At 41.4% G+C, this 14,103-nt stretch overlaps 1 pseudogene; it reads right to left on the bottom strand.

Moving 5' to 3' along the window:
- Positions 1–5,061: 5,061 nt before the first annotated feature.
- Positions 5,062–8,150, bottom strand: LOC112312777 (TBC1 domain family member 12-like; annotated as a pseudogene).
- Positions 8,151–14,103: the final 5,953 nt, after the last annotated feature.

Below are 14,103 nucleotides of genomic sequence, written 5' to 3'. Positions count from 1 at the left end.
GGGGGCTTGCAGGCTAAGGTATAAAATCTGGGTAGCGGTGGGCTGCTGGTAGGAATGTCCCCTTAGAGGCCATTAATTTGGCCATAATTTAATACTGCAGAACAGCAGAGGAGGTGAGACAAGAAAATCTATGTCAACCTGGCTGGGCCTCCTACGTGAAGAAGGCTGGTGGAGATGATGTGGAGTGAATGAGAAAAACACAAAGACCGCTAGTTTGCAACACAAAGAACCACTGACCTAAGAAACCTTATTAAGGGCCATACTAACCTCTTGAGCACAGAAAATGAAGGGTGTTTGAGAGGATATTTGAAACCGTAAACCCAATTCAAGCTGCAGACTGTCTTAAGTGACTTCCCTCTGGAGGACTCCGTGGGGTGTCCACCTCTGAGGGTGGAGATGTGCCTTGCCATTGTCCTCTCTGTAGAAAAATTGGAGATCATTTATATTGTCAGTGGAAGTGTATTACTCACTGGCTAAGGGCTTGTCCTCTAAAATTTATATTTAAAATATATGAATAGGGTTTTAACAGACTGTCTGTAAGATGTAGTTACACTGGAGGATAAAGTTCTAAAATGTAACAATACTGGAATGTAGCACCGCCTGGTAGATTTCAGGGTCCTAATGAGTTTCTACAAAATCCTAGCCTTAACAATTCCATTTGAAAGAAAATGATGACATAAAACTCTTAAATATTTGTTTTCGAAAGACTTGTTTTTAAATTATTCACCCCTTCTGTCTGGGGTTTCTGTACTCTTGTCACCTTACGTGAAGCCACCATCATCTCTCACTGGGATTATTGCAATAACTAATTTATCTTCCTGCTTCCACACTTGTATCCTTACCAGCGCTTCCTCCTCAAACAGCTGCCTGAGCGAATCTTCTAACACTAAAGCAAGAATTCTTTTTCCCACTAATGGTGAGCTAGGTTGTTTGGATTAACCCTCCAGGTGAAAATAGCTTGAAAGAAAAAAACTGGACAAAATATAAAAAACATTTTCTTAATATCAGTGAAGAGCTAATAAAACAATAAGGAATTATTATGCCAAAAAGTAAAGGGAAGTCTTAAAGAGGGGTAAGAAGGCAGAGGAGTTGCTTTTGCCCTGAAGGCACTTGCATATTGCCCAAATTAGAATCTGCTTTGTCAGCGTAGTGGGTCCATGTATACAGAGATCAAGCCAGGGGATGGCAAAGTGGAGCATCTAATAGGAGACTGTGATGAATAGGCTTTCAGGTACCCACCTCTCCCTTCCCTAAGTATAAGGGAAGGGACCTATGACTTTAATCTAATGAAGAGAATATGATGTCATTCCCAAGATAACTGTTGTTATAAAAAGTCTCAGTCTTGTTAGTAAACACATGCCAACGAGTTTAGGGTAGCTTCTAGCAAGAAATTAAAGCCACAGATTCAAGCCCTGACTGGTGTGATTCAGTTGGTTGGGTGTCATCCCACAAACCAAAGGGTCGGCAGTTGGATTCCTGGTCAGGACAAAAGCCCATTAGTGGGTTGGTCCCTGGTCAGGGCACATGCAAGAGGCAACTGATCGATGTTTCTATCTCACACCTGTTTTTGTTTCCCTCCCTGTCTTTCTCTCTTCCCCTCTCTCTAAAAATAAAAAAATAAAATCTTTTTTAAAAAAATAAATAAAGCCACGGATTCGAGAAACCCAATGAAAAAAAATGAAAAAAAAAATAAACCCAATGAATCCCAACAAACAAGAAGGAAATCAACAGCTAATTCATCATAATGAAACCGTAGAACACCGAAGAAAAAGAGAAAGGCTTGAAAAAGAGAACAGGATAAATAATGTTTAAGAAAAGTTCATGCTACATGGGAGATGCTTAATGAAACTTTGTTAAATGAATAAACTGTCACACTATATCTGGAACCTTTTCTGCTTACCAGCTCTATGACTGTGTCACTTGACCTCTTTGAAACACAGCCTCCTAGTCTGCAAAATGTAGATAACAGACCTGCTTCATAAGAACAAGTCTCAGGATTAAACTCATATGGAGTTACACATAGAAGACCTAACAGCCCCTGGTATATACTAGAGGCTTCTGTTTTATACTGATTCTCTTGCAAATTTGGGTTTCTTGTCTGTTCTATGCAAATTTACTCTCTAATCTAGGTCTCCAGTCCGGACTTTCTTTCCAGTTCCAAACATCCATCCTGAAATACTTCTATATCTAAAATATATTTCCTTCCTTCCCTTTTAAAATGGCTGGTGGCTTCAGAAAAACAAGTCCTATTGCAATAACACCTGTTGGGTTGGGGGAGGGGCTGTGAGCAAACCTGATCTAACTTAGGTGCACTGATAATTCTCTGACCTACATGACACTCAGTAGTGTTTTCTGAATTTCTGTCATGTTAAGAATTACCTAGGGGACGTTGTTAGTAGTATAGTTTTGGATTCTCTTCCTCCGAACAACATGATTCTGTTGTTGTCCGTCAAGAACAACCCGCCTCAGACGCTATCAAGCCACCATGCTACTTCTATTTGCCTTGGTTTATAAAACCTGAGTCTGAAAAACATGAAAGGTGTTAAAATCTTAGCAAAGTTCGCTTGGTTTTGATGGTCTAGTTTCCTTGGTTTACTGTTTATTGCCTTCACCTGGAATGTGAAAAGTTTGTTCTGTGTAATTTGTCTAGGTTACAAAAGGTTCTGTCTTACCAGAATAATTTTCTATGCTTTATGTTAACTTTATTACATTCTTGACTATTTTTAAAACAAAGATTTCTCACTTATGAAGTAACTAATGTTCTTTACAATCATGTTATAGTTCACACTTATTTTTAGATGTTTTATTGTCACTTTCAAATGGAGCCAACTACCGTATCTCAGGAACATATGATTCTATCTTAAGTGTTCAAATCTCTTGACAGCTTTTGATTTTTGCCTCCCTGAAATTCAGAGATTTGTTCCTTTACTTCATAAAAGATAAGTATTAGAAATTACTCAATTTTATTTATGTTACTGTTAATATGTTTCATGGAAAGTCATTAAATCACAAAAGATGCTCAGCCTTTCCTAAGTTAAATTAAAGGTAAAATATTATTAATGTCAATATTTTAGGTCTCGAATGCTTCACAGGTAGTCGCTGGAGATTTGTCAAGTTTTCTATTTATCGTGTCCTGAGGGTGCTTTGCCTGATGTTAGGCAATATGATGTTACTAGTCATAATGTTTGCTATTATTCAAAATGTTTACTTTGATAGAATCTTACTTTTTTAATTTGAATCTTCTATCTTCTAGTGCAGTGGTTTTCATTCGGGGATAAACATCAGATTTATCTGTAATTTCAATTAAACAAATATTTAAGAGAATCTGTTGACTTGATATTCTTTTGTTTTTAAGATTTTATTTATTTTGTTTCTAGACAGAAGAGAAAGGAGGGAGAAAGAGAGGGAGAGAAATATCAATGTGTGGTTGCCTCTCACATGCCCTCTACTGGGGACCTGGCCTGCAACCCAAGCATGTGACCTGACTGGGAGTCGAACCAGCAACCCTTCGGTTCTCCGGACAGCACTCAACCCACTGAGCCACACCAGCCAGGGCTTGACTAGATATTCTTGATACATCCTTGGTATATTCTCAGTATATTTGCATATATGTGTGTGTACAGTATTTTGCCATGTATAATGTGCACTCCTTTGCCCAAATTTTTGAGGGAAAAATAAGGATGCGCATTATACATGGGTATAATGATTACATGCCATGGGTACAATAATCCCATGTATAATGCACACAAAAACGTGGGTGCACATTATGAACAGCAAAATATGGTATATACATTATGATTCAGGAATTTTGTATGTCTCAGTTTTTCCTCTGTAAAATCCATATGTTCATTTATTATTATAAATCAGATGTGATATTTACCATCTTCTTTGAAAATAGCCTTAATCATTATCCTTAACGGATATTGCATCTAAAGATTGATTGCTTGCTTGATTTGCATTAGCTTTTTCTTGCATGACGCAGAAACCACCAAATTTTCTTGTCAGTAGTATTATTCTTGTTATGAACCCTTCTCAGATTCATTACTAGTCACTTTAAGTCTTTGGCACCTACAGATAGTTTTTGTATTACCTGATGCTCCCCCGAAGGCTCTGCAGTCAGCTTCAGGCCAGAGTTTACATCTTCAGCAAAGAAGCATGGTCTCGAGCCTGTGGAACAAGATTGTACTTGGTCCTTCAAACTATTGACACTTCAAAGAATAGATCTCGAGCACAGGTTTCTAATGTTATCACTTAAACAGCTTTCATTGGGCAGAGTCAGGATTTCCAAAACTCTTCTGAGTCAAGCAACCAATGAGTTCATGTTTATGATACTGCTAACCCAAGGTCCAGTGGAACAAGAATGGATTATGTAGAACTGAATGAACTCATGAGAGATGATTGTAGCTATTTGGAATATTGTTGATGTTTCAGCGTTCTATTTCCTGGATATATAAGGAAGCCCTTTCTCTTTCTTACTAAGTTATCTATAGCACACACAATTTATTAGATTCTGGTTTCATGCATTGAAATGGAAAATTTTTAGATAATATCTTACTCTCCCTGCCTAACCTACCCTCCTAAATTCAGAAACTTTTATTAAATGTTTTAGTTTTAAATGGAAAGCTATTTGCATAAGTTCAATAAGAATCTACTCACTTTTTTTTACTAGATGTAATTGGAAAAATTGTTTATGCACTAAGGCCTTTTCTGGAATGTTACATTTGAGAATAATGCTTATAAAATTGGGTACAACCAGCCACTGTTTTTACCCAAAAATCTGTTTTAAAATATTATGTCATTCAACTATTCAACCCAAAGTAGGTAGTATGAATTAGTCATTTACACTTATTCCTTTGTAAAATGACTGTCTCTACAAAATATTGTTAATAACTTCAATAAGTTATTCATTTCCTTTATTTCACTCACAAGTTTCAAAATCAACTGTTTTGCATCTCTTGGATTTTTTTGGATTTCTCCAGCTTTCCTCCATGTTGCTTACATAGGAAACAAAATGCTGTTATCAAACACACTTTTTTACACTTCATTTGTTTATTATGAGGATTAGCTGTTCAAAGCAGTACTGTTATTCTTGTCTCCTCCTTGAACATCCTTTATCACAGACACAAAGACCTAAGTCCATTTATTGGCACTGCTCTGAGTGCAATACAGTTGAACGGCTTTCCTGGCGTGATATCCTCTGCCAATTCAGTTAGAAACTGTGCTGTGTGATAAAGTCTATCTGCAGGAAAATACCTTCATATACTTGGAGGATTTCTAGCCCACTTCTCAATAAAAATTCCTCCCCGTCTCTGCAGAATACATCCCAGACTGGACAGGCCAGGTCAAGTAGATTTGAGATACTGCGTGAAGATCCCGTCTATCAAATATATGTCTGGTGCAAAACCGTAAGACCTGATGTGAAGAAACAGTTTGAAGAAAGTGTCCTCAAAAAGAATACTGCAAATATCCTAAAATATTTCAACATCTTGCTGCACACAGAAGAAGACCGACTGGCATGACTTACTCATTAGATTTCCAAATGCAGTGAAGACATCTACCTCTTCCTCATTGAGAATGTGTCCTGACTCAATGAAGGACATCCCTTGAACATAACCAACATCAGGCCTATAAGATGCTCCCAAGATATTGTGTAAAACATCATAATAAGGGTTGGCCTTGTGCAAGGTGTAGGGAGATGGAAATGCATAAGACATGTCTAGCTTAATTCCAAACTGTCATCTGCATCATCAACAGACATACTTCCTGCATTTAGAGAATGGATATACTTCCTGCATTTAGGGAATGACATGTTTAGATAGAATGTGTTTTACTGAAGCTTTGCCAGCATTCTTTTCCTTTGGAGAGAAGTATTTCATGAAGTTCAGGAACGATATTTAGTTCACTTCCTACAGAGAGACTCCAAACTTGACTGTGGACACTAGGGGGCAACCTCTGCACCCCAATTCTCCAGCCTTCCAGTCTACTATGTATTACTTTCCAAATGGGCAGCATTTCACTGTTCCAAATTATCATTATATTGCATTATTTTCTTTCCACTTAATTTTTTTAATTTTTAATGTAGTGTTTAATTGCTCAATGTTGAGATTCAGCTCGATAGTGTAATGTTGTTCTCGGTAACATTACCGAGCTTCTTCCACATGTTTGGCAGGAAGATTCCCTTGGGGTAGGCAAAGATTTCTTCAACAATACACAAAAGCAATGATCAATCATATATGGGCCATTCTCCAGAATTAGAATGGTAGTAGAAAGAAGCTTAAATTTGAAATTATGTCATGACAACTGAAGCAGTGGCTTACAGGTCCTCCCTGTTGGTGCTTCATACTCCTGCTGAATTATTTTTGGAATCTTTCTAAAGATTCTTCTCCGGAAGGGACTTTACCAAGTAATTTCCAACCAGGAACACAATGAACAACTGATCTGAGCTCCTTTTATCTTTTTTGGAAAAGGTTTCTGTCAACAACCAGGGACAAGTGGAGGGGCTCATACTCTCTGACTCCCTGCTGCTCCAAGTCTGTGTTTGGTGCCTGCCACCGCCAGGCAGCTTCAAGGAGAACAGCCTGCCCATGCCAGCAGCAACCTTGTTGCCAGGCCCCTCCAGGTGGACATGACCACAAGGGCAAGGGGGGAGGCTGCCTGACAGCCTGGAGAAGCTGTTGCCAGGGCCTGACCACTCGTTTTTAGGGAATTAAGGTCGACTTCATAGAAACAATACTGAGAAAGCCCTCCTGGTGCCTGACTTTCAGGGTCCAGCCTTAGAGCTGCTGAGAGAGGTCACTTCCATGGCAGGCCATGAGCCTAGAGATGTTTGGAGAACTTTGTGAAAAGAGGAAGTCCCACAAAATGTATAGGTACTGCAGATGAAAACCAGTGGATAGAGTTTCTTGGACATGTTCTTAGCCTTAAAACAGCAAGTAATAGAGGCTTTAGAAGTCCAACCTGAGATTCCTTATGGAAACCTCTTAGCAGAGCAAACTTAAAGAAAGCCTTTATGCTAAATTAATTCTTGCTGCGCCTATGTAAATAATCAGGCCAAATCTAATGAGGCCAGACTCATTTTGTGATCAAGTATCATCTTTCCTCTGTTTTCGCGGGCGGCGAGACGATTACTTTGTGCGGGACTGGGGGCGCCACACCCGCAGCCGCAGCCGCGAATGGGGCCAGGGCGCGAACCTCCTCAGTGACTCCGCCCACCGCTGCCAAGGGTGCGCTCGCCAGACCTCAACTCAAGCCTACGCCCAAAGGCGGTAACAGCGGGAGGAGCAGCAGCCCCTGCCCCCGCCCGAAATGTAGAGGCACTGGCCGGGCGTCCCACGGGAATTCAGATGGGCAGCAGAGAGAGAGTTGCTGGGCTGGGCGAGCTCCGCTCCTGGTGGAAGTCCTGGCCAGCTTGCTCTGTCTTTTCGCTGGGCGTTCCGCCTGCCCGACTTGGAGATCGAGGAGTTAGAAGCACCTCTTCACGGAGATGATGTAGAGTTCATCAGCGACCTGATCGCCTGCGTGCTTCGGGGCTGCCATCCACGAAGGGATATCGCCTTGCCGGGTTGCGCGGAGCTGGCTGGTGTAGCTGCCCTGGCTTGAACAGGATCCTGCCAAACACAATCAAATCCCGGTGGTCAGAACTTTCTTCCTAATCCCAGGCAGAACGTGTGAAACCTTAAGAGCTCATTGTTGTAAGACAATGGAAACTCTTTCTGATTTTAAAATACTGGAAGCAAGTTCAATGCCACAGGATTCTGGTGCAGACCAAATTAAATAGCACGTGTGAAAGAATTATGAAACGTTATCGAGTGCATCCCATGCCCCCCCCCCAAGTTAGACAACCTGAGCCTGGCTGTAGAGGGAAAAAACAAGAACAACAAATGTTTATTTTATTAAGGAGGAATGCAAAGAAGGTTAGCAGGAGGAAGCCCTTCCCCAGACACAATATTTAGAGGAATACAAACTTCCTTAGTGTGAAAAAGGAAAAGACTCTCAGTAAGAACTTCTAAATGTCAGTGAAGCCAAAACTTAGCACTTGAAAGCCCTTTTAACAGGTAATGATGGGTACAGTGCATGAAAAAACCCAAGCAGAAGAGGATGGCCGTAAAAGACAAGGTGATGAGGGTGTAGATGGACATGTGCTTCTCCATGGTCCCCCCACCAGGCAGAGGTAGGGTCCAGGGCAGCTATCAGTTCTGCAGTGAATACTGGCTTGGCTCACCAGCAGCAGGTGTTGGTACATGGGAAGGAACAAAAACACATACTGCATGCCAACCTGCAAGAGGAAATAAAGGAGGTACAAAAGCAAAAGCATCTTCTCCTGATGGAAGTTCAAGCTGGACTTCTTCAGAGAGGGAACATGCTCCTGGATTCTCACCATGGAGCCCTCACCCACTTTACCTGCCACTGACTCCACTGACTTGACCTTGATCTGCTTAGCCCAATCACAGCCATGAATTCCATGAGTAAGAAGAGGGCTAGGAGATTGAAGAAAAAGAAATGCCAAATTTCTAGTACAGGATTGCTAAAACTTTGTTCAAAACAATCGAGGATGGGTGATGTTGCCATGGCGCCAAAAGTCTTCATGGATGGGGGACCAGGGCATGTGGACCACAAGCACTACCACTCCATACACAGCAATGAAGCCAAACCACAGCTGCCGCCCAATATACTGTAGTAGCCAGATTTGTCTCCGGCCACAGAGTGGAACGCAGGGATCAGTCCTGCCACTGCTGCCGCAGCATCTGCTCAGCTTCTGGGGCGGGGCGGAGGGAATGGAATCTGAGACCAGGAGAACTCTGCCCGACCTCCAGGAGGAAAGGAGAGAAAACACAGGAGCAGAACATGACAGCAGGTACCAAGAATCTTAAGCACATCTGAAAAGCCTGCTCAAGTTTTAGATCTGCCACCAGCACTCCGTTTTCTATCTTTACACACAAGCAACATTTGTACACCCATGGGGTGGTTATTCCTTCTGCAAGTTTCAGCCTGTGTTAAAGGCTGTCCACCTCTGGACACGCCATCCACATTATATGTATATATCTCATCTCTCCTACTAGATTATAAGCCTCTAGAGGTCCAGAATCAAACTTCACTCACATTTACAATGCCCATTTCATCCAGCCTAGACCATTACATATAATAAGGACCTAACTGGATACATTATAGAATCGTGCACTCAAAACCTATATAATTTTATTAATCATTGTCACCCCCAATAAGTTTGATAAAAATTTTAAAAATAATATTGAAATACACAGTAAAAAATCATTTTTAAGATTCTTTTTCCTCAAAGGTGGGGAAACTACAGGGAAAAATTTGTTCTTAAATGGAAAATTATGTGCTGTGATTCTAAAGCACGCCTGGGCTGTCCGAGTCTGTAAACCGTCGATAACTGACAGCATTGCTAGGTCATTCCTGCCCACAGACGTGCAAACAGATTCTGTCCAGGAGAGAAACAACCAAAAATCCAAATTTGGCTCTATTTGCACATTTATTACAATATTCCTGACCTGTACCTGTGTCTGTTCTTAAGAATCCCCTTTGACCTGGTTGTAACACTTCACTAGTTTCCTCGTGAATGAGTTAAATAAAATCTTTAACATGTATTTATTATATCTGTACAAGAGTCATGGTTTTACCTACTTTTGAAAATTATCTTTTAATGCCTACATAGGACTAAACCTTTATTCACGGCTGATCCACATGTGCCTTGAGGTGTTGCATCGGCCACAGAGGGCCTAGAGGCTTCCAGACAACGGTGTCGAAGAGACTTTTGAAGCAGCCCAGTTTGATGACCTTTCAAGCAACCCAGCACAGGAACTTTCTAGAAGCTTTATGGTAGCAACCTCATTCAGAAGCCACTTGGTGTTTTCTCTGTTCTGCTACTTGAGGTGGCCTGGACTTCTTGACAGACATTGTTCTGGTCATTTGGCTCCTTATAAAAGGCTGTGTGCACCCCAGAGGCAGGGGGGAATACAAATTTAAGACCCTCCTATTCTCGCTCTCACAGAGAAGAGCAAGATGGTGCTCAAGCACTGCCATGTGGGGTTTTATATGCTTATTTGAATTAAAGCCATGTGAAGCTTTATGCTGTTGTCTAGACAGCAGGTAGAAGGAGGTCGTATTTTCTTCAAGGAGGACCCCACATGGTCAAGCAAGTCGCAGAGACCCAAGAGAGCACATACTGTGGTGAAATCAATGTGCAAAGGTGCAGGTGGTCTGAGCTATGCCAGTATCCTTTGCATTCCGACGAGCCTTTGCCACATCATCACCTATGAATTGGCATGGGATATATTAGCCATCTCTAAAGTTGGATGCACACATCTCAGGGCCTACTCAGGACAGCCTTTCTTCACTTTTTTGTGTGTGTATGTGTTTAATACATGAGCACAGTAGTGCATGCATATAATTTGTTAATATACGTATGTTCAGGTGGAATGTCCAACTTTTTCTCATAGGATGTACAATCAAGATTAGAAAACAGTAGGATAGATCATGAAAACATCTTGTTATTGGGTTTCCCAGGTGTCCTAACCAGAATGGTATTGGGAAGGGCTGACCATCATGCACATCTACCCCACAATTCATTCAGAAGAAGCATGCCAACCTGCCTCTGATTATAGTCCTGAAAATTTGTTCCCTGAAAAGTAAGGACTTTATTCTGATCATTTCTCTATGTCTAATGCTTAGAAAAATGCTTAGCACATAGTAAGTATTCAATATTTGGTGAGTGAATTTCATAGTGGTTTAACTCAGTATCCTATTTTTAACAATCGTTCCTCACTATATGGCCCTTCAGGGTTTAGAAATTGGAAACCTCATTTTCATAAGGATGCAGATGAACATATTTACCAAAAGTAACGTGGAAGTTTCTTTAAGATACTAGGCCTCATCATTAGTCCCATTCACTTTGACCAGAGCCACATTCAATTCTATTCAGTCTGGCCAACCATCCCAATTTGCCTGAGAATGAAGGGTTTCCTGGGATGTGACACTTTTAGTGTTAATATAGGGGCAGTCCTGGGCAGACCAGGATGAGCTGGTCACTCCATTTAGGCTGGGTACCAAGACCCTGATAAGGACCATTTCTTTTTCTCTGCAATGGTCAGTATACAAGCAGCAGCATTTGATCAGCTTTCTATGCACCCTGGAAAGCAGAACAAGACAAAACAGCCCCAGGGTGGGGCTACACTTATACTGTCCTCAGTCGGAAATAGTATTGCTTAAAATCACCAACACTGTCCGTCAATTTTCAGTACCCAGTACGGTAGCACTTGGTCTTGTTCACGAGAGGATACAGACTTGAGAAGACATGATGACAGGGAAACAAAGTATAGGTTAATTGCATGTTTATGACCACCCTTCAACACAAGAGCATCCCAGGGGTTCCAGGAGCAATGGGTAATTGGCACAACCCAAAAAGACCTGATGTAGATATCCCTTCTTGTTTGTTTTTTTGTTTGTTTTGTTCTTGTAACCGTGTCACCAAAAGAAACAATATACTGGCAAACTGAGATGTCCACTTGGTGAGAACTAACCGTAGCCGCATTTAATGTTGCCCAAAGGTGATTTGTTTCCCAGGGTTGTGGTACCTGACAGACCCTTCCCTTCTTGGCAGGCATAGCGTGTTAGGTAGCCCCTAACTGTGGGCCAAATAGCACAATCTTTGGATGGAAGAGGAACAGCAATAAAGGGATGTGACATAAGCAGCTTTTTTTTTTTTTTTTGGTTAAAATGCTAATATAGAGCTGTAAGGATGGACAGCAGCATAACACACTGAAAGGGGTCAGTGTCTTATGTTAATTCTCATCTTCTGCTCAGGGCCACTTTACTAGCTGGCCCAGAACCTGCATAATACTGACTCAGAGCTATGTTAAAAGATGTGAGCAGTAGCCCCAGACTCACCAGAAAAACCTTGGCTTCCGGCAGCTTCGGGGAAGATGAAAGGCTCCACAGAGTGGCTGTTTAAGGTTTTAATGTGCCCAACAGCTTCCCACCCTAGGTCACATGGTAGCCACCCCTCACTGCCCACTCTGGACACAAGAGATGTTTGGCATTTACTCCCTGGTCGGAAAAATGTTTTATTTATCTGTAGTTCACCCCCATTCTTCCCCACAGACCCTGCTGAGTTTGAGAACACATCTGCAATGAGCTTGGAGTTACTACAGCATGTTTGAAATGTGCACTGGATAAGTTCCTACATACAGCTCATCTGCCATCCTCACCATGAGAACATGGTTTGTTGACTTTCTCCAACCCACCAGAGCTGAACATACATTCAGAACTCATTTACTTCTGGGTTTTAATTGGCACTATCCAGAAACCTCTCCCAACCTTGGCCATCTTCTGGGATATTAAACAAAAACAAAACTCATGGAAATATTCAGTAGTCCCAATATGATTCATAAGCCTTTTCTAGAACTTAATGTTTTCCAGAAATATATATACCTCCCAACATCACTCTTTGGGTCCCCAGGTACCATCGATTTTCCCTAAGCATTTCAGCACTTTTCTTTCTCAGAAGCCCTCTCTGTTCCCTTCACTTGGCTGAACTGAACAATCCAGCAAACCAGGCACTGTGACAGTGACTTGGCTGCCATGAGAGGCTGTACGGGTAACCTTAACACAACAACTACCGTTACGAGAGGGATGACCCCCGAGTGGACATGAAACTCTGACTTAAAGTCCTCCTTGTTACTTTCAGAGAAACTTCTGACAAGCCTGGTCAGCACAGACTGGCCTTAATGCCCTTTTCTACATCATTAAGTCCCCTTTTAACTTCCTGCTGTGACGAAGACTTTGTATCTTCACTAGATCTTCACTATGGCTCTTCCACCCTTCTGTGTAATTGCACCTACATCGCAGATATTTTTAAGTAATTTTTAAAATGCCACTGAGAAATGCACACACATATGCACACTCTTATCCTTTTGGATCTTGTCCTGAAAATCACTTCTGGCAAATAATATTACATACTTTTGCTCACTTGTATTTTATTTTGCTTGTGGCTTTGGTATTGTTTATTCACTGATTTCTTTTTGTTGGCAACCCTCAGAACCCTGTTGCATTATGATAAAAGGCACAGACAGGTGCCCCAATAATGGGCGCTAGTACTTCTGGAAAGAAAACTAACAAAATTCCCCAAGCACTATGAGATTACTTCCACACATACCTGAGGTTATTGGGGGGGGTGAGGGGAGGCTGCTGTAACATCATCGATGGGACAAAAAGTTTGCCTTAAGTTAACTTTGCATCTTTTTCCATTATGCACCATAGGCAGAGGCATAAATTATAGAGTCTTCACAACTGAAATAGCTGGTTCTTATTATTGGATGCCAAATTGATAAGGGGTTGATTTTGACTGACAGTAAAAATTGTTCAGTTAGTGCTACAGCAGTCTTATATACTGAGTGCTATAGAGAAGGAGCTGTAAGGTACACTTATCACTAGCTAACAACAACAAAAAAACTTAACTCTTTCCCTACCAGACAATTTGTCTGAATTGCAACTTGTCTCGTTATAGTCTTTTTATAAATTCTAGGCAATGTCTTCTCTCTGACTCAAGAATCAGTAAAATTTCATACTCCACCATTTCACCCTTCATCACACGTCAGGAGGATATATTTCACCCAAATCTGAACTGTAGATATTCAAGTTAAGAACAGTCTGCATAAGCTCAACTGTAAGCCTTAGCAATCTGCACCATTGACATTTTAGGCCAATTCTTTGTTGTGGGGAATCTGTCCTGTCTATTGTAAGATGTTTAGCAGCTCCCTGACCTCTACCTACTACGTGCCAGTAGTGACACTAAAAAATGTCTCCAGACAATGCCAAATGTCCTCTCCAGTTGAGGGCCACTGGTCTAGAGAAAGGGCTGCGGTGGACCTAGCTCAGCTGGAATGTTTAGTCATGGGCCAGGCAGCCGGGACCAGGGGACAGGGAGCAGTAAATTAGAATATAACGGTAGCTGGATCTATGTGGCTGCTCCTATAAGGGGTGCTGGGAAATCCTACTAAGTGTCCACCACCTTGCAGAGTCCCTCTAGGGTTTCGCTTTTGTAGTTTTGCTCCTTGTTGATGGTATTAAATTCTTTAATTTATT

The sequence above is a fragment of the Desmodus rotundus genome, chromosome 5, assembly GCF_022682495.2.
Source record: "Desmodus rotundus isolate HL8 chromosome 5, HLdesRot8A.1, whole genome shotgun sequence".
In the NCBI taxonomy this organism is placed as follows: Eukaryota; Metazoa; Chordata; class Mammalia; order Chiroptera; family Phyllostomidae; genus Desmodus; species Desmodus rotundus.
The sequence above is the reverse complement of the archived record's forward strand: the minus strand, read 5'-3'. Positions and strand labels throughout refer to the sequence as shown.